The sequence below is a fragment of the Ambystoma mexicanum genome, chromosome 9 (assembly GCF_040938575.1).
Source record: "Ambystoma mexicanum isolate Mex_15411 chromosome 9, UKY_AmexF1_1, whole genome shotgun sequence".
In the NCBI taxonomy this organism is placed as follows: domain Eukaryota; kingdom Metazoa; phylum Chordata; class Amphibia; order Caudata; family Ambystomatidae; genus Ambystoma; species Ambystoma mexicanum.
The window spans coordinates 698,240,239-698,266,251 of NC_090931.1; the positions used below are offsets into that span (position 1 = coordinate 698,240,239).

A 26,013-nucleotide genomic window follows, 5' to 3' on the forward strand; every position below is an offset into this window, starting at 1 on the left:
CAAAATCGCATAGAACGAACAATGTGCACACATCAAGCATCAGATGTGCAAATTCGCATCATTGTGCAAGTAATTGCAAGTACTGTGTATATGCTTCTAATTCGAAAAGTCTAGATATCCATTCTTGCATAGATATGCAATATTGTCATGATCAAAATGTGCAAAAAACATTAAAGTGCAAATATACACAGAGTGATGGATTACTATTTTTAGGTGCATATTTGCACTTTATTTTTTTATACATGGTGATTATGACAATATTGCATGTCTATGCAAGGTTCAATATCAAGACTTTTCGAATTTCAGGCATATAAACAGTACCTGCTATTACTTGCACAATGATGCGAATTTGCACATCTGATGCTTGATTTATGCACATTGTTCGATCTATGCGATTTTTCACATTTTGACCATCTGTGTTTTATTAAATGAAGAGTCATTTTTGTATTTTTGAAAAGTATTTTGTCTATGTATTTCTAGAATGTAATATTTTGTATGTGTCGTTTCTGATTGTATTAATAAATTAATAGCGCATTGATTCACTTGCCTTGACACATCAATTGTTCCTTTTCAGGCCTCAGTGGATATTTAATTAATTTCAAACAATTTTAGATTTTAGAACAATTGTAACGTTACTCGCGAGACACCATTTGTGCAGATTTTTTTCTGGAAAACTTAGCAGAAAATAGTGCATTGCAAGGCCTACTAAATACGAATACCTCTGTAGCTGACCCTCACATTTCTAGTCGCACAGCTCCTCAAATCAAGCAGTTTGATGGAGGACACATAAAGAATAATTAGACCACTTCTGTTTTCTAACCCCGGAATATGACGTGCCCCTCTATTCCGGAACACACTTTAGTTCTCAATATCAAGAAGCCTGATTTGTATATTTTGTTTAAGAAAAATGCAAAGTTAGTAAAAGAAAAAAGAAACCACATAACCTCCAAGAAGCAGGCCATAATGTAAAATTGGGCACGTCCTGAGTGGTCAAGCGGGTCTCAGCGTTGCCACGCCTCCCACCGTCACTACTGATATTGCTGCACAGTCAATGCAGAATATGCTTAAAGCTAAGATTCAGGGTTTAAAGCAAGACTTGTTTCCTTACAAAAGAAGCATGCGATCTTAAGTTCTTTACTGAGTATTACTGTGCCCGGGTTGATGTGAATGATTCTGGGGTAAAGAGACCCAGCTTCCCAGAGAATGGTCTGCTTGCCTGTCCTGCTGAGAAGGATGATGAAAGTATCCCAATGCTTCCTGCTGAAACCCTTTATGCTCATTCTATAGAGGCCTTGAAACTCAGGTTCACCCCTTCACTTCTTCACTTATTGCTGACCATTCTTTCAGAACATGAAACTTGAGCTCCTTTTGTAAAATGCCTTTGTCAGGGAGAAGCTGGATCCCCCCCCACCCCCAGGGCAGTGGGGGGCCAGCAGCCATACCCTCACCTCTTCACATCTTCCTTGGTCATCACCAACAAGGGCATGCTGATGCGCACCAATCAACACTCTCCTCCCCAATTCAGTGGTAGTTTCTCTTGACCTTTGGATGCATGTGGTCAATAGTAGTCCATAAGCAGTGATGTTCCTGCTCTCATCTCGCAACTTCTCTCAACCTTCTTGCATCCAGCATGATTGTCCACTTCTTGTCACTGTTGTGCTGGTAACATAACGTTGGTACCTTAACAGTATACGTCCTTCTTCAGTGACCATCTTTGCTCTTTTCTCTCACACTGTTAGGCACTTATCATATTTTTGTCTTTTTCATTTTATTTTTTCTTCTCTCTTTTTGTTTTTCTTTCTTCTTTTATTATTTATTTATTTTTTTTTTTTTTTTTTCAATCTCAATGTTGCTGTCTTCCCTTGCAATCTTCTTCACACCTTGTCATACATGGCGTCGTGCTCTGCTGTAGTAAGTTCTGTTGTAATCAATTCTCTTCCGGCATATGTTAAAGAACAGTCAGGACAGCTCTCTCCAGTGGTGTCCCTACCAATTTTGTACATGTGTGCATGTTGTTGGTCACTTCTGATATGTGTGTTATGTGTATGTTTTACTCCCCTTTTGTCTGCCTTTAACTCTCCTTACTTTAGCAGCAGCTTTTCCTTACCCACTGACGCCGTAACTCTTCCTGCTTAGGTTAGGGAATGTTAGCAGGGGATACAGCGGTAACGCTCATTATTACAACTAATTTTCAAATTACCACCCCCATTATTTCGTTCATCATTAATAGTCCCATCGTGAAGGTAAAAGTCCTTATTTGCGTGCCCATAACCACTTACGCTGCTGGGTCCTTGCAGCTGATGAGATGATAAAGTTGCCCGCCTGAAAATCGCAAGAAAAGCGTTAATACGTTAGTACATGTTAGTAACATCAAGCTCCGCGAACTAAACAATCACTAAGGGCAAAATCAAACCTCCCCCTGGACATTTCGTGTTTTCAAAATTTCTCAATATGGGTAGGGAAAATCTTGGGCTGTTTATTCAATGGAAGCAAGGAAATATACTTCAGGGAAACATGCTCTAAGTGGTCTGAGGTTCTTGATAGGGTGGGCAATTGAGTGGGGAATGCTACACAATGTTTTAATCAATAGGCCTCACAGTTTCTAATGGAAGATAACATTAAGGAAATTTCCTACACATTTCTAACAGCATACATACGCAACAACCTGCATGTGCGGGGAAAAGAGAAGAAACAAAACAGTGTTACAGCTGTAGGTGCACAAAATGTAATATGAAACTCAATTAAACTTTGGAAATGCGTGTGTCGGTCCCTATTCTAGTTGCTAGTGTGCGTTGGACCATGGGATGGCCATGTTTCCCTAACTCGGGAGAGTTCGTGCTATTTTGCAGTTCATGAAAATCTCTTGCGTTGGCCCTGTTGATCGTTGCTCCCTCGTTGCCAGGGTGGCCACCGCTTTGTAGGGCTTGACGCCTTACACTTCTAACAAAGTCTGTCAGGAGGGGATAATGTCCCACTGTAGTCCATAGCCATTGGGTGTTGGTTGTCCGTTGTCTTCAGGCCTGCCCTGGGTCCTTTGTATCTGGCGAGAAATGAAATGGAAGCGCTTGAGACCTGAGAATTTACATATTCTTCATTTTCTTGACCTAACCTCTCTGCACTACTCTCACATTATTCAGTGTCCTAGTGGGAGGAGCCAATGGTACACCTATGCACCATCCTGTCACCACCTGGTGGCGTTCAATGGCGGTCTGACTGTAAATTATTACACAATTCAGAATGTACCCAGAAAATGGGTAGGCACTTAATTTTTGTGAAGATACTCATTACACACTTGGATCATATATATGCAATTTGGGTGCTAGTGTACAAATGGGCCTTTGGATCTTTGTATTTACTGTGCTTTTGTTATAAGTTATTTATAGTGCGTGCCTTTGTCCCGTGGGGCATCAGGCACTGACAAGCTAAATAGGGAAACATCAGGGTGGTAAATTTGTCATATGGGGTGGCTGTGTTTCTAAATTAAGTGCACCATGTTACTTAGTTAAAATAATAGCAGGGTTTTTAAATCTTTTTTTTTTTTTTCTATGGCTCCTCTCTCACTTCTCAGGGCGTGCCTCGCAGTGAACTGCAGGCACTTTAAGCTGGTACTAATGAAATCCGCTACCAATTTACTCCCATTCTCTCTATCCCACCCCATGTCCACTTTTTAAAGCCTACCTACTCTGTTAATTACTCATTTAGTCTAGTATTTTATTACTCCACTACTGTAATTACTGTTACATTTAAACAATATATATTTCTAATTACTGTTACATTTAAACAATATATATTTCTAATTACTGTTACATTTAAACAATATATATTTCTCCCCCAATATCTGCTCTCAAATTTTAATACAACCATTATGCTCCAGTTCGTGCAGCAATGACCTCTTTCCCTATGTGTGTTGGCTAATGCATTTGTGCCAGTGTTATTTTCAAAAGCGCTAGTGGCAGTACCACTTGCACTGTTATTTTGTCGCCAAATTAATTCTGTTGGGAACATGGATCATCCACCCTTTACCCCTATTTCTCTCCTCCTGTGGTGAACTGTCAATGAAATGTAGTCCTCCCCCCTCAAGTGCACCTTCTTCCACCTTGTGTGTCTCATTTAATTGTTCTGTGTTAATCGTGTATTCATGAGCCCAGTCTCCTCACTGAAAGATGTGTGCTCAAAGATGTAGCTAAATGTACTCTCTTGTGATGCGCTATCATTATGCACCCCCCTCTGTACCGTGCACCCCCATTATTCTTAAACAATCTTCCTTACTTTCAACATGTGTATGCCTGGTGTTTAACAAGTTATGGATTTCTCTGTTAATAAGGTGGTCATATCCACATTGCTCATGATGTCACAAATGTCTCTTCCCTAATGCATGGCCTAGTCGCCCCACTGTCACCCAGAAAAGAAAATGTTTTGATACCTATCACCACCCCTATGCAATTGTCCTCTGCATTATTGAGTGTGCGTGAGTGTGTGTGTCGGCGCGTGTCTCGCCCGCTCTGTCGGGGAGGTGGAGCATTAGTGTGTGTGGCAGAGTGAGTCAAATCAAGTTTGTCTTGGGCTGTCCTATTAGCGGTATAATGTCAATCTATGTCCTTTGAAAGATTTGTTCCCCATCAGGAAGACCCCACCCAGTCATGTAACCGGTACCATTGCTATTGTGTCAGTGTATGGGTGCTGGCTGCTGTGCAGTGCCCCTGTGTTGTTATTCTAGTCAGTCCTGGGGTAGTGGTGCTGTCATTTGTTGTGTCTGTACATGTAGTGGTGACAGTACCTGCATTGGTGCTTGTGGTGTCTGCTGAAATGATCCCATCCTGCCCCATGTATCCTCCCCACATGGGCGGTGCATATTGTGGTGATTGTTGACACTGCTATTGTGATTCTTGTGCGTGTGTGTTGAAGCTGTTTTTAACTGCCCCTCCCATCGCATGCTTGAATGATTTATTTTGTGCCTACTTGTCCTCATCTGCCTTTCTCTGCCCCTGTGTCATCAAATATTACACTCCCGGAGGTTCAGAAGGGAGAGTCCCCTCTTCCCTCTGCTCGTGTTTGTTCAACATCAGCTGACCCCTCGCATTTTCCTTTTCCTTTGTGCACACAGTTCAACTGTAGCCATGTGCTTTTAAAGCTATTCCCGTGTAAGTGCTGTGTATGTGTGTCCTTAGCGATTGCTGCACATGTGCTTTTAAAGCTATTCCCGTGTAAGTGCTGTGTATGTGTGTCCTTAGCGATTGCTGCACGCTTCTGGAGAAGCCGCCTATGAGCAGCCATGGTCTTTTTAATTTACCTTCAGTACTTTTGAATCTTTGCACACTATGTTTTACTGACTTATTTCAGCATGGAAGCTGTGTGCTACACAACAAGTGAAGGGGAGTCATTTCTGTATTGTGTGATACATTTTACCTCTATTCAATTCGAAAATTTCGATAGTCCGCTGTTCAGGGAGCAAAAGTTAGAAGATAATTGAACATTTTTTCAACTTCTGTGAGCCTTCTTTGCTCCGCACCTTAGCCAGTGCACTCCACGTGCAATCCATCTTCACCAAACCATTGCCTTCTCCGGCACACTCCCACAATCTTGCGCATGTGTCTTCCACACACCGCCTCTTGGTCACCTATTCTCCAAATCCAAAACCACACCACTATCTCCTCACCATCAAAACTTTGTGTCCTTATACATCAATCTGAAGGTGACGTCACCAAACTAAAAACACAATGCAAATGAAAAGACAAATGTGCATACACAGAACAATAACCCATTTCTCCCAACCCCACAAAAATCCCAAAATAAAACCCCACAATCCCCACAGCTGTCTTCCTGTCTCAACTGGAACAAGGTAAACCACAATAAACTCTTATAATTGGACTGCACACACTGCGTCGCCTAGTGCATGATACGCTCCACACCAGGGGACCTTAACCAGCCAACTATCTTCCGCACTCGGGAACAATCTAGCTACCTCCTGCGGGAAAACATCATCCACTCACTGAACTAAAACGCTCAATTAGCAGGGAACCTCATCTACTCATTGATCTATAACGTCAATTCATAGGAAATCCAGACCCCGTACATGAAATCACCATCCAGACCAATCAGCGCGGCACTCCTGTTCTAGACCAATCAGCGCGGCACTCCTGTTCTATGTGTAGGGAGTCACTACCCCACCCAATATGCTCAAAAACACAAGAAGGGACCACTGCCACCACCCCAGTCCCAACTACAATTCACGTGCCGATCACTACCAATGCGCTGAATTTTGTGACAATGTACAATCACCCACCACCCAATTTACAATCCCTCCCTAAAAAAAAAAAAAAAAAAAAAAAAAAGAAAACACTTTAACATTTCTACTTTAAACATTTCCCCCCCTCGGAGCCCATGTTGCTGGTTTACTTACATTTTCCTATGCTGCACTGGCAGTTGCACCACTGCTGGACACTCCCTCAATGCGCTTCACCGGACCCCTTCTCCTGCAGGGCTCTCACCTGCCCTCAAGCGGGGTATTTCCAAGTGGCCCCCGAAGCCTTTAGCCGGTTACGCGTTTTTCCGGTGGTCTTCAGGTGCAGGCGAGGGTCTCACAGCTTCCTTGAGTCGGCGGCAGGGAGCTCAGTCCATCGCAGAGCTTGCGCAGGCAGAGCTCAATTACCCATGTTACAATGAGCAATGAGCCTCACAGAGGGCACCAACTTGTCGGGGAGAAGCTGGATCCCCCCCCACCCCCAGGGCAGTGGGGGGCCAGCAGCCATACCCTCACCAGCTATGGGAGGCCCCAACACCTCCCATATGGCCCCCAGAAATGCAACAGAGTGCCAAGCAGGCAGCAGCATGTTTTCAAACTGCATTTATTTCTAGGCGAAGAAAAGAAAAAAAAAACACACAAAGCATTTTGCACACCGCGAATTCAGGTGCCGTCTCCCCCGGGGCTGTCTTGCAAGTAAGTTTTATAATCACACTGCAGGCTGACCTCACAGAATTGGATCAGCTCCCAGAAACTTATCTCCTCCTGTTATTGGCTGCAGAGTGGTGGGTTACATATGTAGCCCTTATAGAGAGCCTGATAATTGGATATTAACCTCCTGCGTCAGTGGGTTGATTTAGCTGTGCCAGCCCCCATTACCTAATTCTAATCTTGTTGCAATGTGACTTTGTTCCCATAACTTTTAGCTGAACAAGCAGTTCGCACCTGGGCCCTGGCTTGTTACAAGTTATGTTTCAATGTTGTGCGTGTCCTTGAGAAAATGTCTTTCTTTCCCAGAGAGAAAAAAAAGCACACTGGGTTGCCGTGATTTGTTCGCATTTGTGGATAATTAAAAAATGTCTGTCTGCAGAAAGCAATTTTATCTTGAATTTGCGGCCTTGGCAGGTCGGACTTCTTTTGCGAGGAATGTTGATAAGGCTCCCGCAGCCAGTGTTCAGTGTTCAGTGAGTGAAATGAACTTAGCTGTAATTTTCCTGAAACATAGCTTTACACTGTGCATTTAGACCATGTTAGTTCATATAGGCATTTGCAAGCCTTTAAACAGGGATTTTTGTGTTTGTAGATTCTGATATTGCAGCATTGATTCTAATGTAGCATAGAAGTTGCACTATTGATGAAGTGGGTGTGTTTCAGCATATTTGTCACCCATGGGTGCGCTGGGGCGCTTGGGGTGCGGGGGCATGGATTTGGTCTCCATTTTCTCTCTTCACCTTGGTCCTCCTTTGTTCCGGGAAATGGTTTTACCCATTCTACATGGCTTATCAGATATTTTAGAGGGGTCTACTCGTGACAACATGCCTCTGAATATTTCTGACATCCATGAGCAAAGACATGTGAAAAACTGCAGTTTTTGCAAAAAACAGCCATTAAAAAAAACTTTAAGGGCAAGTTCTCAATACTTTTTTGTGCCAAAAAAGGAGCAGTTCAATTCAAGAAGGGCATCTGAATGATAGCATCTTTCATTCAGATGCCATTTTGTACCCCCCATTTCGCATTTGCACAAATGACGGGGTGTTTCTGAACATTTAAAAGTGCATCTCGAATTCAAAAATGAGATGTGCTTTTAATTGCACACAAAACAAAGGCAACTCCCCGGGTCTGTTTGAAATATGTGCGGAGGCGTGGGGGGCGGGTTGCGCATTGCATGACAGGGTCTTTCTTGACCCTGTCATGAAATTTTATTTAAAGTGTGACAGCCGAGGTTTGAACCGCTGCTGCATCTCTTGCTTTTCTATCCCTCAAACATGGATAGAAAATGTTTCTTTTTTTGAGTAACACTGGACAGTGACAGGCCCTTATTGGCCCGTCACAGTGAAATGTGCTCCCAGTACTTACCTGGGTGCTGGGAGCCAGTGACACATTAGTGCCGGGAGAGTGGTCCTGACACTATTGTAGTCAATGGGGCTGGCCAGCGCATCATTTGCACTACAGCACAGCCCCTTGGAAATGTGCTGGTCACTTTTGAGAATAAGTGGATTATGTAGTGATGAAGAATGAAGGTATTGCATTAGGGGCAAGAGAACAATAATACTCGGCAAGCCAGGCTGGTAGATAACTATGGTCCTACTATGCACAAGATAAACAGATTCACAAATGGCAGCTGAGATTTGGAGAGAGCATTACAGCAGCTCAGACAGAGTTGTCAGAAGTATCTCTGCCCCTTACAGAGAGCGGGCAGTTTATATACAGAGATCACTAATATAAAAAGCACATTGACCCAACTCCAGGTGGGTGCTACCTAGACAAGTTTGCATAACAGTAACAAATTCTTGCACCAGCTGGAGTTGGGGCGTCAGCAAGCCTTGCGGTTTCTTTTGTACACTTTTATAATATAAGGTCAGCCAGCATATCACTTCTATGGAAAATAGCAGAACAGCAAACCGTATACCAAATAAGTTAATGCATGATACAGAAATAGAAATTACCACATTGAGGTGTGACGTTGTGTTGCTGGGCTGTAGGCAGAAATCCGCCTGGCTTGCCAGGCCCGGGTGGCAACATGTGCTGTGTGCAACGTGTAAGAATGATTAAACATGGCCACACAAAATGGGCCTAGTGTCGGTCTAAGATAACATAGAGATATTCTGCCATAACAGTGACCTGCTCATTTCTCAAAATGGGGCATCTAAAAACAGTGCATCCTTTGCAAAAAGGGAAAGCAAAATGGGGTCAGTGGGACAGAAAGAGGAAGCAAGCTGCAGATTGGGGTAAAGGGTTGGATAAGAGAGCGATAGATTGGGAGAATAGATGCAAGAGGCAGAAATAGCAAGAAAGAATGAAGGACTGTAGACTGCAAGAGGAACTAGAGAGCATAACGTGTGAGTTGGGAGCATGCTTGGGAGTGTGGCAGAGACTGGGGAGAGCGAGTTGTGGCTTGGCAGTGTGATGGAGCATGTGAGTATTCCCCTGACTGGCAGAGGGAAGAGGTTTCTGAGTGTAAGTTGTGATGGAAAATTTGTGAGTATGAAGTTGTGTGGGTGCTTGGAGGATTGCAGAACATAAAAGGGACATTTTCACCATTACAAGAGATAATGAAAAAATAAAGTAATGTAAAATAGGTACGCATATTTAACCAAAAAAGTAGAGCAAAGCAAACACTGTTCTGTCAAGCAGGGGACATCTGGGACTCTTCCTATTAAATTGCTAGCACAGACCAAATATGAAAGGTGCAAATAATATCACCCTAGCTCTCATGTAGGCTCAACACACACTGCCTCTTTCCTGCAACCTGCCACTGTTACACCATCCAGTCAATGCACAATGTGCTGCAAAATTCTGCAATAAATACAATTTTGTGGCGCACAATTTGCATTGTTATGTCACGAAATATTCCATTTTACGCTGCAATATCATGCAGGGTCTGACTCTTCCTCCTACTAGTGTGGTATATGACAAATAGCCAGTGAATGCACATAGTCAATAGAGAGACTAAAGAAGAAGAAACCTTGATCGCAATCCCAGAACTGTTGAGATATGTGTGGCCAAGTAACATTGAAATTGGGATAAACAGAGCCTACCATGGTGAATCCTCTGATTGATTTTGAACATCGCTGAGAAAGCAACCCAGCGTCATCCTTTGTGGAAAGGGACTTTGCAGTATAGCTCAGTCATTGGTCACTGGTGCCAAGGAGTCTACTACCCTAGAGGTTCCCCCTCTTCCTGAGCCTCCAATGTGTCTGGTGGTGGCTTCTGAGTCTATCTGCCTTCAGCCTTTTACTGTTCTGCATCACTGTATCAAGCTCCAAAGTTATCTTAGATATGCATGTCTTCCATCACAGAGCCTCCAGAATGCCATTGTTTAGTCTCAGAGCCTTTCATGTTCCTGCCTTTAGGTGAAGAGATGACTGTAATGTGCCTTGTTTCAGCCTCAGAGTCCCCTCTGTCCAGTTCAGATGCCGAGACACTTCTGACACAGCTATCTTCAGCCATAGACCCACCAGCAGAGCATCCAAAATGCGGCACTCTGCATGCCTGCCTTTAACTAATGAGACACGGCCAGCATGCCAGTCTTCAGTGCCGATGGACTCAAGAGTACCTGTCTAAAGTGCCAGGTCATGCTGAAGGACTGTCTTCACCTCCAGCGATGCCCCCCAGATTCCTCTCTTCCCTTTCAGAGGGACTTCCAGCCTGCATGCCTGCCTTCTGCTTCAGTGACACTTCCAGACTGCCTGCCTTTTGCACGAGAGATTTCTACCTAATGCCTTAAGTCAGCCCCAGAGCCTCCAGAGAATCCAACATCAGCTACTGAGAACTTTGGTCACCCTATCTGCTGCTTCTCTGCATCCCAGCTCTGGGCTACAAGGCCCACAGACAGTTGGCCCTTTTCTCCTGAATGTTAAACTAGCCTGCCATCAGCCACTCGGAATTGCAACGGCCTGCTCCCAGAGTATTTGGTCTACTGAAACGCAGCTTCAGATCTTTCTCCAAGTCCTTCACGCTTGTCTTTAGTACCCGAGCACCATTCTTGCCAGGGAGCTGCTTCTCAATCTACAGTTCTACAACCTCATTATAAACAGTATAGTCCACAGACCACTGGCTCCTTCAGCACCAACTCATATAAAAAGACTGTCTGTCATGTAAGCAACAACACAGGTTCCAATGCCAGATGCCAGAAGGCGACTGTGGGAGTGGTTATTTATTTATTTATTTAATTTGTTGATAGCGCCCAGACCTGGAGGTATCAGGGCGCTAGTAAATATTACAGAAAAGGCAGTGGAGTCATAAGATGGTTGGACAGACCTTATACATAATTTGTTGAACAAGACAGTGTTCAATTATTTTCTAAAGGTTAGGTACGAGGGCTCTTCTTGGATGCACGGAGGAAGGGCGTTCTAGAGAGTGGGAGGTATGACTGTGAAGCTCGCTTGACCTGCTCTTTTTCGGGTGTATCTTGGTGTGGCTAGAGCCAAGGCGGAAGAGGAGCGCATGCAATGTGGTTACGCTGGTTGAGGTAAGTATGTGCACCTTTGTGGATGCATCGGTGAGCAATTGATAGACTGTTGAACTCAATGCAGGCTTTGATAGGCAGCCAGTGAGCCTTGCGCCTCGCTTGAGAGATGTGATCCGTTCATTGCACACACCAGGCAGCCTGTAGGGCACTGTTTTGGATCAGTTGAAGCATACTCTCACATTCACTCCCTTAACTCTTGCACACGCCACTTGAGGGCATGCTTTTGGGTCACTTCAGTTTTGGACTTCCAAGCATTGTGGTGCAGGACTGTAGTGATGTATGAGCTCTAGGGTCACATTTTCTACTTCTCTTACCATCCAGATCCATTTCCGGTTTGTGGCAGCAGTATGCTTTTTTTTATATCTGTCTGAGAATGCCCTGCCTACTGCTTCATCTCCACCCTAGCAGGTTGGTTGGAGCATAAGTAACACCTGAGGTTGGCAGGGGCTAGCAAATATCACACCCTGGCATGTGATCGATCATTCGGCAGCTTTAAAAGCTTCAGCTTACGTCAGTCCAGTTCTGGCCAGTGTTGCAGTGTTCCTGTTTGAGGCTGGTCACGTGTTCCTGGTTCTATGTGAGGGGGATAGCTCAGGGACAACGTGTTTGTCGAAGGCAACGTAGAGCAACACCGGTTTGTATCCCAATCCCCCGTTTAGAAACTAATCTCTGGTATTAAGCGCGTTATAAAAGAACAGTTATAATTCTATTCCCAGTTTCTAGTTCCTAGCTCCTTGTCCCTGAATCCATGTGTTTCAATGTCTGTTTGCTTATTCGTTTTTGCTGGTTCCTGGATTCGCTTTTTAGCTTTCCTCTATTCTCGAGTCAGCACTTGCCAGTGTTTTCCTGTCTAGGAACAGCACAGTGTGTCTGTGTTCCATACTGTATTGATCTTGCTGTCTTCAGCAGTGTAAACTTGATCCCTAAAACAACCATCTTTCTGAGAGTTCTATTCGTCTTTCCTTCCCAGGGTGAGGAGGGGGAAGGTTTTGAGCTTGCCAATGAGCTTTCACTTCTGCTGTTCCCTGCCTCCAGCTTGGATTCTGTTCCTGATTTACCCTTGCACTTCTTCCTTGGCTCCCTGTTGATTTTAAGGTTTGGTGTCCTGTTTTCTCCCTGCTCCTGTGTGAATCCCTGTGTTTTCCTTGCCACCCTATAAGCGCAATACCTACTTGTCCTTTGTCAAGAGTCTTGTGTATCAACGTTCACTCCCTTTGCTGTTGTATGTGGCCGTGCGTGATGACACAGTGCCAGCTCTATCACGTCAGTAATGTCCACCCCCCCCAACAGGACCCCAGCGCCCACTCTCTCGGTCTGGATCCCAGCATGCTGCTCCCAGGCTTGGCGTTCTATGGAGCACCGTACACGTGCCAGTTTACCACGAGCCGTGCCGTGCTCAATTCCTCTTATCATGTACCGGATCTGTAATGCTAAGCAACCCCACAAAGGCCCATGTCCTCAGCCTCCTCCATCAGACCTCAGTGTCACCAAATGTTCCCTGTGAACACTCACTTAACCCTCCAGTTCCCGATTCCTCCCTCCCCATCAGATCCACGGTACCTCCCTCCACCATGATGTCCCCTCTCTCCCACAGGCTCACTCATGCACGTGTGAATCGCGAGTGAGCTCGCACTCACGAATACTCAGGGTGAGCTGAATAAGTGAATGGGATTGGTAGCAGTCTCAGAAGTATCCGATGCACCCTTTTAAGAATGTGTTATGTCCTAATTTAACACAGGATTCTGGATACTGGCACATTCCAGTCCTCCTCATTCAGCCCTTAACACCCCAACACCCCCCCCCCCAGCCTCCATCACGCCCTGGGGCTATCCAGTGCTTTTTCTTAAGTGCAGCCAGCTAGCGACCCAGGTCACGTTCGCCTCATGGAATACTGATGGTCTTAGTGGGAAACGAGGCGCTAGGGATTGGGTAGATTATGGCTACTCCCATGTCATCATGTGACTGCAAAAGAACTTTTTTTCTTCTCTCTTTTTTTCTGATGTTTTTGTTCAATCCTTCCCCTAAGCTACACTGATAACTTTTTTGTACTATCCAATTTACCATTACTTCTATGCTTAACCCCAAAACGCACCTTGCAACTGCATTCCTTTCCAGTGCTCAATGTTCGCCACCTCGCAGATTTAGGTGGCTCGCCCCATTTTAACATGTAGCCTAGCATCTTATCTTTCCTTTTCCCCATGATGTGGACCTGGCTGCATTTTTTGCCGAAAACATCTTTCCCTATTCTGCCCTTTCTCTCCCACCATGTTTCATGATGGCTGCATTCCTCGGCTTCTCTAATGTCCACATCAGCAACTGGAGCCAGGGGCTATGCTCTTACCTGATCTTCACTCCCGCCCCACACTCGGGAGGCATCTGTACCATTCTAGATGCAGTGTATATGTTGCTCTTTCATTTTCACTGCAGCCCAACATTGAGGTGAGACCTTTTCTGCTCACTGTTCCCTGTAATTTCCTTGTTTCTTTTAAATGGGTGTATGCAGAGCGAGGACATATGCACATGGCTGCACTGTGGAGATGGGCAGAGCCTTTATGTTGTCCCACAGAGAACATCATGTGGATGGAGTACCAATTATGCCCTAGATTTTAGCAATTATTTTCCCAAAAGGGAAAAACACTTGGGAAAGGTTGACTCAAATTGAGCCTAATAACTGTGACCAGGAATGGAAGCCCACAGCTGATATAAGTTACTGGGTCTGGGTTGCTAGGTGTTAAGTTAAGGGGTTGTTGGGGCATAAGATTCAATGACACTACCATAAACATCTATCTCCTATTTCCATTGTAAGGAAATGATGTATTCTGCCTCTGAGGAGGCCGCGCTGCAGAGAGTCTTACAACAGGCCCCGAATTCGATTGCTAGCCAGCAATGACTGTGCTTCCAGTTGATTTCTCCACTTTATTCTACATAGTTTTAAACCCTTTGCGTTGAATCTTTTAAAGTGTGCTGTTTTTTCATTTGCACCCTGCACTTTCAGGAACAGTATACCGCCCTTGCAGCTGAGGGATCATTATTTATATAAGCCCTACTGCCTGAGAGTCTTTCTTCCCTTTCCATAATCAGGGATGGATTTATTTGGCCTGTGAGGATGCCGTACTTCGGTGAAATGCGAACAGTGAGCCCGACTGTGCCCGCCACGCTACATCCTGATACTTTGATATGGAGTTTGAATTATACTGCTTTCAAATATACACGTGACGAACTCCTGTCTCTGAGACACTTATCTGTCGCTCTCGCTTACACAAAGGGTTAAATGTAGGATAACTAACTTCGATTTATGAAGCACACCCCTTCCTCAACATCTTGCAGTCCTCTCTGGTCTTTGCTCCATCTGCTAGATGGGCAGCTTGTGTCCTGATGAACGCTCAATCTATAGAGAAACATAGGTCTGACCACTTTGCAGTGATTCATCCAGTTGCTTATGACATTATTTTTGCCACGGAAACTTAGCTCACTTATACTTCAGGTCCCGATTTGTCATTTACTCTCCCAGTAGGCTACAAAATAATAAGTTTCGACTGACCCACCAACCTTGGAGCTGTGTGGGCAGAAACCTTTCAGCAGGGACGTCATTTCACCAAAATTCCAGGGGTAGCGGAAGTGACATCACATGACCCTTGACCTCTGATGACATCACAGGAAGTCTTGGTGACGTCAATATTTGGTGTGAGCATACTTTTATTCCTGCTACCAGCCTCCTTTTAGACAATCTAGACATTGTTGGCCTATTGTAGGTCGTCAAATGATTCACTCGTAGTGCTGGCCATTAAACAGACCTAATATCTTCAAGCCCCGGCATAGTACATGCGATTAGGCCTAAATCCACCCACCACTACTGATCACTACTGTGTTCACCTTTCTTTCATGCCTCTTATAACTGTTAATATTTCTCATAGTGTGTCTTCATTGGTACCACTATTATCCTGACATTTGTGTAGAAACCCTCTGCTTCTCGGTGTCTCTACCTCCTAGTCCTGACTCATCCTTATTTTATGATCATTATCATTCGTGGACTTCAGCGCGAAAAAGATCAATATCAAAGCTTTAAAAGTGATTTCCTTACAGCTTAGAACAAAGGACAAACACAATAGGCCACTGGAGCACTCTTTCTGGCTGACCTATGACAAAGAAGCCATAAAAGCATAAAGAGTTCAGATCGGAATCAATGAAAGAAAAGCCATTGCAAAAACAAAAAAAGCCTTTTCTACCAATCGTTTGGCCAATTCCACTAACTTACAAAAGGTGATCTTTGAAATAGTGGGAGAGGTGTCTACCACTCTGGCACTGTTTACTCAAAATCCCTTCTACTCTTGAACTATGCAATCAGACCACTTTGTTTTTTATGAACGTAATGCAGAATATCCCACAATGCATCAGAAGCAGGGTGACCCAGCCCTTGCGGCAAACAAAATGTGACCTTTTCTGTTATGCCTGCTGAGTCTACATTTATTGATTTTGATCATGTCTCTGAGTTGGATATTCTGGCTTGAATTAAGAGGATAAAATCTGGGTCGGCCCTAGATTTGTGCCCTACAGGAGTCTGCAACATTTGGCTCTGCAGATGTTTTGGGCTATGGCTCCCATCCGCCCCAACCAAAACAGTCAATGGTGACAGGTTATGGGCGTTGTAGTTCAAAACACCTGGAGAGCCACCAGTTGCAGACTCCTTAGGATTGGCCATAAACATTTCACCATTATTGCAGAGGTGCTAAAAAGCTCTGTGAACAGCTACTTATCTCTGTCAAAAATACAAGAACTCGCACATGAGACCCTTTGATTGCTGCTAAATGTCATCCTGTTTCACTGCTTCCATTTGGCGCTAAGCTAATTGAGAGATGAGTTACAATCCAGATACAGCAATTCGCAGAATCCACATATTCTACTTGTATACCTATCAGGTATGATTCGGCCCGACATGGAATCCAAATCTGTGCTGATTTCTCTTTCATAGAATAATATTTTGTTATTTATACAGCGCTTTTGCCAAAGCGTTGTACATAGAGCATTTACATAAATTATGATCACCCAACTAAAGCTGGTACTCGTTTATCGACCTCAGAAGCATATTTGAGTTTACCTTGCTGGGATTTGAGCCTGTGACTTGCAGATCACACACAGAGCTCACCAGAAAGTACTCAACCAGCTGTGCTATCTCACCAGGCAAATTATCTTTGTCTTTTGACTATCATTGGATGGACCCCGTCAACCGCACAATACTCTTTCAAAGGCTTCAAAAAGGCAGGCATTGGGGGGACTGTTAGTCTGGTTTGTCTTTCTTTATAGATCACAAAATATCCATAACCATTCATTCTTCTGTTAGTAAGCTCTTTTCTTTTTCTTGAGGAGTCCTGCAGAGTTCCTATGCTTCCCCTTCCTATCCAAACTTTAAGTTCGGCCTTTGGCAAAGCTTATTCACAGCTTTAGATTTCAGTTGTACTTCTAAGCCATCGACAAGTCGTCCATATGAATGGGGATATTGTGTCATGAGCTTAAGTTAAACCATTTGCCTTTATTTATCAGCCACTTGGAGGTGGGTGGGAAGACAAGAACCCTTTGAGTAAAGAACATGGGCTCTAAAATAGATAAAACCTTACCTTTGGTCCATAAGATCAACTCATTTTCCAGCATGTGTTTCTATCATCAGCACAAAATGTGACTTTGTCTTCTTCATCATTGTCAAACTGTGTTGATAACAGGGACTATTTTGTCTCGACTGTACTATGGGAATTCTTTGTATCAAGCCGACGTATGCCTCTTATCAAATGGGGATGGATTATCCAAAAGACTTCTGAATGGGACAGGCCAAAGGGAATATATTTTCCTCATAATTAAACATTTCACTGGGAACAGTTTCGTTGGCAAATCACATTTAAGATTTTATGGATTACCTGCAGAGCTTTCTAAGGTCATGGTCTACTTTTCATCAGAGAAAAGCTGGAGCTTTATCCTCCAAGTCCTAAGTTACACTCAAGCTCAGGTCTTATTCTTTAGATCGCAGGGATTGGAAGAAGAGAATGTATGGTATTGCTTTCTCAGTTGAAACTCTCCACCTCTGGAATTATCTTCCTTTCGATTTAACAGCCAGTAATACTCACGTTCGTTGAAGTTACTTAAGACATTGCTCTTCCCTAGTTGGTTGGCTCTCCTAGATTTGGCTCCTTAGTCCGTAGTGCACTCTATAAAAATACATTCAAAGCAAATAAAACCAAAAATCAATTTATAACCTTACAAGCAAAGCAATGCTTGCATGAAAATTGGAAAAGACCCTCACGGGGACATAGAACATGGCCACACAAACTGCCAAGAAGGCCCAGAAATGTGGTGATTTTTTTTCTTTTGCTAAGAGCTTTAAGAAATGGAGCACTTACCAAACAATAAAGGGAGTGGGACATAGAGCGACAGGAAGGATCGTCTTGGTAGTCTATGGTCCTCATTTGTGGGTAAGGTGTTTTTGGAAAACCAGGGCCTTCAAACTACTTGTTTCCTGGTCATCACCTTCTTGCACTTCTTGGATAGCAGTTCGGGAACTATGTAGGCCCCTAGTGTTGTGTTGACCTCCTGAGATGATTATCTTTTCAGCTAAGTATGATGGCATCTTGGACATTACCGCTTCTAGGTGAATCAGACTGTCTAGAAGGCAATGAGAGCTTGCAGGAGTAACCAGTGTAGTTCCTTATGGGTGGGGAAAATGTGGTCAAATAAAATACAAAATTGACAGTAGCTGCCTTGAAAGATCTTGCACAGAGAATGTTGAGTTGGTGCTTGGAATTTGATGGTGGGTCAGCTGATCAAGCGGATTACCACCAAACGTAAGCATCAGATTCAGCTGAAGGGTAGTTTGGTAGGCAACCCTATGCCCAGCCTAAGAAGACCCACATTTTGGCTAGTACTATTGATTGAAAACTAGTTGACAAAGAAATAACAGTACAAATTAAGTGAGGATGACCTATGGACTGGTAAGAAGTTACTAAAGATCTTAAGCATGAATAACTGAAGGAGGTGGTCCCCCTTCGTTGGTAGTCCAATTAATGGGGCTTTAGTATGTGACAATGGGAACAGTGTGGATGATCTTCTGTATTTCGATGGGCCCTTCCGGGTAGTGAGAGGCATACATTGCATAAAGGGACCTTTGGAAGATGGGGTAAATAGACATTAGGTGGATTCAGAATTAAAGAATGTCAAATGGCACCTGAACAATACTGTAGAACTGATGTTAAGGATGATGCAGGCCGGAAAGACCCAAGCAGAACCTATGAAAGACTCTTGGATGAGGCCATTTTATGCAGCAATGGGTGCCTCATAAACCAGCAGAATAAGAAAATATGTTTAGTAGCGACAGACATTTTTGCTGAATAATAGAGAACCGGTTCTGAGAATATTTGTGAGGCTAAGCAGTATCCTGTAACAGGTCTAGTGTCAACAGATATCTTCTTCACCTGTCATGCTGAAATTCCACTCTTCCCAAAATTGTTGTGCCCAGGCAACACAGACAGCCTTTGCTCAGATATGTTTGTGCCCAACCCTGACTGGTGTGCAAGTATCCGGGTGCTGATCAAGGGCAATCTCTATACTCTTACGGCTGCCAGAATAGTGTCATTTGGCAAGGGTCGTCCCAGTTTATATTAAACATTTAAATGAAACTGACCTGCTATGTTGTTACCTAATACTGATCATTTTCAAATCAGCAGACATCTATAAAAAGTGGCTAGACTAGAGAAATGAGTACATGAACAAGGGAGTTCTCTGGGATACCCACGACACGAAGGTTTCGGAAGCGGCTACCTAACCATGGAGCACTACCTCAAGTGAACATGCTTTATCCAGGAGTATGTGAGAGGCAGAGTTCAGAGCACATACTCTTTCTTTCTAGATTTCTCAAGGGTGTTCCACATAGCTGGGAGAAACAAACTGTGGGTGATATAATATCGGTTGGCGGGTCAGTCATTAAAAAGATTCCATACTTTTGGTATGAGAAAAGACTCTCACGTTGAAGTGTGTTGAGATTTTTAAAAAAAGCAAAGGACAGATTGGGGTGGGGTTAAAGCAGGGCTACCCATCTTCTCTATTATTAATCATAGAGTCTGATGTGGACAAACTCGAATTGCCATGGGCAGGTTTTGTGTATCTTCCATACATGGACAATTTGGCAGGTTTTGGCGTTGCAGCACTGGGGCTCCAAACAAGACACTGTTTTGTAGAATCTACAAGACACTTCTTGTAGAATAAAGAACATTCTATTGACCGTGGCTTAATCTTGAATATAGAAATAGTTGAATACCTCAGTCTTACTTTTCTGGATATGAGAAACTAACAATTTTGGCACCAAAGATGGAAACTTCACAGTGATGAAGCAGGATCCACACGTACTAAAGGAGGTAGGTGTATACATTTTCATCACAGATAAAAGTTGTAAAGGAAAGGATGCCTTCCCGATACATCGCCCGTCTAGGTCAGCCTCAATATATCTGTAAATCCTGGAGCATTCAATCCCCCCACACAGTCTTCCCTCACAGCGATCCACAAACCATCTCCCAGTACGACACTACAGGTCTATCATCGCACAAAACCACAACAAGCATTCCAGACAACACACCTAAGAAGATACAACAGTAGCCCTATTTGGGTAGGGCAAAAACATTTGCGAATAATGCATTATTGAATTTGAAATGATTTGTGGTGTTATGGTCTGTTCACAATGTCTGGGCAATGCCTGCTATTGCAGGGTTTGAATTAGCTGGGAGCTGTTTAGCTCCAACTTGGAGCCAAGAAGAACCTGGTTATCTTCACACCAAAAGCTACCAAGAGCTAACTTTGACCTCATGTGCCAACTGGTTCCAAACATACATACCTATGTGGCATTCACTCTGTGTGGGTCATGTTTTATCCCCACTTTTACATGCACGGAGGGGACCAGCACTGTGTTCACTTTGTGTAAAGGGTCCCCTCTGCAGAATTGTCCTACTTTCCACCACATGGGGAAAAGGTGAGGAGTACAACATAGGTGACATCACTGTTACTCTACTTTTCCACCATATTAGTACCCTTTACAGGAAGCATTTCAAATGGATTCCTATGCAATCTGCCAGATTTTACCTGGTTGTAATTGCAGGCAAATTCCACAGATTATTGCATTAGTGCCAGCAAGAAAATCCATGCTGGAATCCATGCACCGGAATTTGTATGGCGGAGCCAGAAAGGGATGTGGACACGTTAGGTGCCCCTCTCTCAAACTCCACTATACAAATGCACCATAATTAGGTGGATTGTGAAAAACGGTGGTAAATCACATTTACCAACAGTTTTTCCTGTCCGCTTCATCTGGAGCATGACCCCCTGTGTGTTTGGAAATGTGTACAAAGGAGCATTAGGACTCATCTAGAAGGCCTTCAAAGCACAATGGCTCATACATAATGAGCGAAAAAAAAGTTACCGTTTGCATTCTATGTGCAAGTTAGATTTGTGGCATCCTGTGTACTAGTTTCTTGCTGCCCAGAAGGCTCCAGCTTCCTGAGTGAGTTATGATACCAACGGGTGACTTTGAGCTCCCGCCCATCAACAATTTCTTTAGTTCCCCACAGCTGCATGCTTGAGCTTCCCCGGAGCCAGATCGACTGAGCCTACTCCCCTTGACGGACAGACAGAAATGCTGGGGTCACCATCCTTGTCTATCCCCAGACTATGATTGCAGGAGAGGATGAAGTGATAACACGGAAAAGTGTTACTTAACTTTTGCCATCTTAAAGGGGACAATATGTATATAAAATATGTTTTCCATAAAGTTGTTTTATCTTCTAGCAACTCCCAAACCAAAAACACTCCCTGTCTGCATTATTTTCAATATTTTTAAAGCATTTATCTTATGATATGATATGTCATTTATAAGGCGCCTATTCACAAGTGTTTCTAGACACGACAAGACAAGGAGGGGGAAACAGAGGGAGGACAAAACAGCGATCTTACTAGGCCTTGTGTCATTCGTGCAAGTGCAGGGAATGGGGAGGGGAGAAGTGCCAAGGGGGTGGGTGGGATGAGAAGCGCAGGTAATCAAAATGTGCAGCCTGGTGTGGCTCAGTGCAGGCAATCAGAAAGTTCAGCCAACGGGTGGCTCATAAGTGCAGAGAGAAGGGACTGTAGGGTTACAGATACAGGCCACAAGTGCTAGGGGAGCCAAGAGGCAATGCGAGGTGCAACCGGGCCCAAGTTCAGAGGGTGGCCAGGTGACCAGTGCGTGGAGCAGACGGGTCATCAGCAGAGTAGAAGAAGAGAGAAAGCGGAAGCGAAGAGGAAGGTCTTCAGTTGCTTCCGGAACTGGAGGTGGTTCTGCTCAAGTTTGAGAGAGGCAGGGAGGCTGTTCCAGAGGAAGGCTCCAGCTGAAGAAAGAGATCTACCCCCAACTCTCTGCTTGGAAAAGCGACTGACCCTCAGAGAGTTGGAGTTGGAGGTGTATGAGCGGAGAGCTTGAGAAGGGAGATGTTTAGGAAGAGAGAGTTGGAGGTAGTGTGGTCCCAGGCCCCAGAAAGGGTTCCACGTGTTAATATCCCTGCAGAAATATCACCATACAAGAATGGCAGCATATTTTTCCAGTGATATTAATCCATTGAACCTGCGGGGGGACACCCCTGCAACTCCCATATTATTTTAAAGGGAGTGGGGGACACCACCGCAATGCCCGCTCACATTTACCCCAAAAACGATCTCCACTAATAATATCACCTATGGCCATTCCGGACGACCATATATATGGTGACATTATTGGTGGGGATAATATAACCTGATACCCCACAAAGCCCTGTGGACAATGCAGAGGTTCTTTAACTTGATCCTTGCTGCCACTGGGAGCCAATGAAGAGATTTCAGGGGTAGAGAGATATGATCCCTGGGCCTGAGGCCAAGGACAAGTCTTGCAGTCCTGTTCTGGATAAGTTGTAGAGGACGGAGAGTAGAGGCAGGAAGATTTAGAAAGAGGCTGTTGCAGTAGTCTAGCCTAGAGACACCCAGAACTCTGGAGACAGTGAGCTTCTGGGGGGAATTGAGGGAAAGGAAGAATACCTCTGAGGAGGTGCAGCTGATAGTTTGACTTCTTTGTGACGTCGGAGATGTGAGGAGAGAAGGAGAGGGTGGAGTCGAAGACTACCCCAATGTTCTTAGCCTCACAGGTAGGAGCAGGAAGAGTGCCCAGCGTGGGCGGCCAGAGCTAGAGGAAAGGAGGGAGCTTACTTTGCACTCCTTTACTAACTACATTGCATCTCCGAAAGAAGATATTGCATCAGAGAGGAAGTGCAGTGTGGAGCTCGATTATAGCAGCAAAGATGCAAAGTAAAAGGTTGCATTGTTGTTCCCATAGACAAATATTACATACCTAGAAGTTATGCCCTTCAGTAGCAGTAATACCAATAGTAACAGCAATACTACCAGTAATGGTAGTAGCAGTAGTAGTAGTAGTAGTAGTATTAGTAGTACTACCATTAGTGACAGTACTAGTAGGACACTTCGCTCTACCAATAGTAATAATAGAAATGTCACTAATTAAACCATTAATAGTAAAACTGCTACTGCTACTTCCACAACTATTACTACTAATGGTATAACTACTGGTACTAGTTGCAGAAGTTCCCCTCATAGTTGAAATAATAATAGTAGTGATCATAATGATAGTACTTTTAATGCTACTATCAATGCTAGTACAACTACAGGAAATATGAGTGATGCTACAAGTAATAGTATAACTACTAGGTCAAATACTATCTGCGATACTACTGTCCATAGTAGTATCACTAGTAGTAAAGGTACTGCCACTGTTAGTATTCGTATGAGTAGTATTTGTAGTATTGTCTATTAGTAGTAGTGGAACTAGAAGCACTTCTTCTATTACCGATAACAGTACTGCTAATCATCGAAGTAGCATTAGTACTAGTATTAGCAGAACTAGTACTACCAGTGACACAGCAATAGTAATACTGATACCAATACTGCCAATAGCACTGGTAGTTGTACTGCATCTACTGGTAGTATCACTGCCTCTACTAGTACAACTATTATTGGTAGCACTGAAGCCACTTCTAGTATCACTGCTAATGGGCTACTACTGGTAATACCACCACTTTTGTGTTACTACTTTTTCTACTGGTGGGGCTGGATTACTAGATTCGAAGACTCCAGTGGAAGTAAAAGGAAATACGCATTTACATTATGTAACAAAGCATTTCCTTCGTGTTAAAACGTTGCTCCTTTCACCCCTTTGAGAGTGACACCTCTGAGGGCTATCACGCGTTGCTCCCTTCACCCCTCTGAGAGGGACACCTCTGAGGGCCATCACACGTTGCTCGCTTCACCCCTCTGAGAGGGACACCTCTGAGGGCCATCACGCGTTGCTCCCTTCACCCCTCTGAGAGGGACACCTTTGAGGGCCATCACGCGTTGCTCCCTTCCCCTCTCTGGGAGGGACACTTCTGAGGGCCATCACGCGTTGCTCCCTTCACCCCTCTGAGAGGGACACCTTTGAGGGCCATCAAGCGTTGCTCCCTTCACCCCTCTGAGAGGGGCACCTTTGAGGGCCATCACGCGTTGCTCCCTTCACCCCTCTGAGAGGGACACCTCTGAGGGCCATCACGCGTTGCTCCCTTCACCCCTCTGAGAGGGACACCTCTGAGGGCCATCACGCGTTGCTCCCTTCACCCCTCTGAGAGGGACACCTCTGAGGGCCATCACGCGTTGCTCCCTTCACCCCTCTGAGAGGGACACTTCTGAGAGCCATCACGCGAGAATGGGGAATGGTAAGAAGGAGTAAAGCGTGTTATTTTCTGCTTGGGTTCCAATGAGAGGGCTAGGAAGCCCTGGACTCTTTTGCATGGGAAGAGCACCTTCCTAGCGCGGAAACACCAACTCGAATTCGGGGCCAAGGTGCTTTATCTGCAGCCATTTGAGGTCGGTCAGGCAGTTTATGGAGTGGGACGGACAGGTAGACTGCAGTTGTCCCTTCCCAACAGTTGTAGGACTTTCTAGTGTTGCCAGGAAGGATGCACTGTGCCACTATGGACGTTACGATGAACGTTTACTCTTTTGAATATACACACTGACTTCATCTGATTAGCTAAAATGTAGTACATTAATGCTTTTTTTGTCTTCTCAAAACATGATAACAGGCGACAGTTAGGTGGGTAAATGAATAGGGTGCGTGAATCGCAGTTAATAAGTGAGGCAGAGATTGTGCTGCAACATGGCACATATCTAAAACCCTCTTAAATAAGCTAAATACACAACCACTCTACTATATTAAAATTATTATCATTACTCCCTCACTCTCCAACCTCAGTAACTCAAAGACCTAACCATCCATCCACTTAATCACTCACTGACGCACTGAACTACCTGCCCACTCACGTAGCCACTCAAACACATGCACGCATGCTGAGCCCATACGTGGCCAGTTTTCTTATGAATTATAGATACAATATAAATACTTAGAGAATTATTTTGTCTGCGATTAAACCTTTTTAAGAAACTATGAAAATGTCATCTGTCTGAAAATTGTATATTATTGCGAAACAAAGAGGAAGCTTTTTTTGGCTATGGCCTGGAAGCCGCAGCTGTGTCTATGTGACATAGAAAGGGGATCTTATAACAGGCTCGAGCAATAGGAAGTGCCATTTTGAATCAGTTAACCCTCCTTCCTCAGCCTTTAACATGGCCGGGAAAGTACCTCTCAGTTGACCGCAGTGTTGCCTACATGTTTTCTTCATTCATTCACTGGTACCTGTACAACAGGAGGTGCGTTAGATCTACCTGAGTTAACGGAGCACTTCATGGCATGCCTGTAGACTGATTGTGCCTTTAGTGAGTAGCTACCGGCAGGATGTTCAGACTCTCACACGGGCAACGCTGGTCAGGCTTGGTCCGCATCGGTGCCTTCATGTACATGGCCTCCATCTTGAACCAGGCCTCATAACCACCCTGTTCCCTTTGGCTGGCCGTATTTCGGGGCCTGCAGCCTCTGGATCAGGCAGACGCTGGCATTACAGGACCATGGAAGAGATGCGCGAAAGGAGAAAAGAGTTGAGTTCCAGTCCACGTGTGCAGCTCGCGATTGTTCTGTTGCCAGGGGAACCGTTCATTAAATGTGACACGCCTCTTGCGCCGGCTCCCTGAAGAAGCGTCTGGAAGGATCCGAGCTGCCTGTCTCTGCCTTTCTTTGCCCTCTCCCACTGTGACACCTTCCTCTGCTGGTCCAGACGGCTAATCAGCGCGGGCACGCTCCATGACAGGTATTCCTGAAGATGAGAAGTCGATGGCAGAGTTTGATTTTTTGCTGTGCACATTTCGAGACAGTAATGTTTACTGGTTCATAAGCCCTGAAAAGATTGCTTAACAAACCTTCGGTCAATAAGCACAAGAAACCAATTGTGTAACATGGCTCTGGATCATGATGCGGGCATTGTGATGGTGTGCGTGATATGGTACGTTCAATGGATTGATGAGTTCTCTTCGCTTTAACCATTGAACGCCTCATTTTCATCGTGCGGATAGGTAAAGCACAAAGAAACAAGCTCTCTGCTTGTGATGCATT

General features: G+C 44.4%; 1 protein-coding gene across 2 annotated transcripts in view; it reads right to left on the minus strand.

Moving 5' to 3' along the window:
• The window catches only part of CPO (carboxypeptidase O), a 326,867-nt gene extending 301,299 nt beyond the window's left edge, over window positions 1–25,568 (minus strand). Inside the window, exon 1 of one of the 2 annotated variants that reach the window (XM_069617334.1) lies at window positions 25,233–25,568. The gene's annotated coding sequence lies outside the window, so the exon portion shown is untranslated. The remainder of the gene's footprint in view (window positions 1–25,232) is intronic. The other variant, XM_069617335.1, reaches the window with a different exon arrangement.
• Window positions 25,569–26,013: the final 445 nt, after the last annotated feature.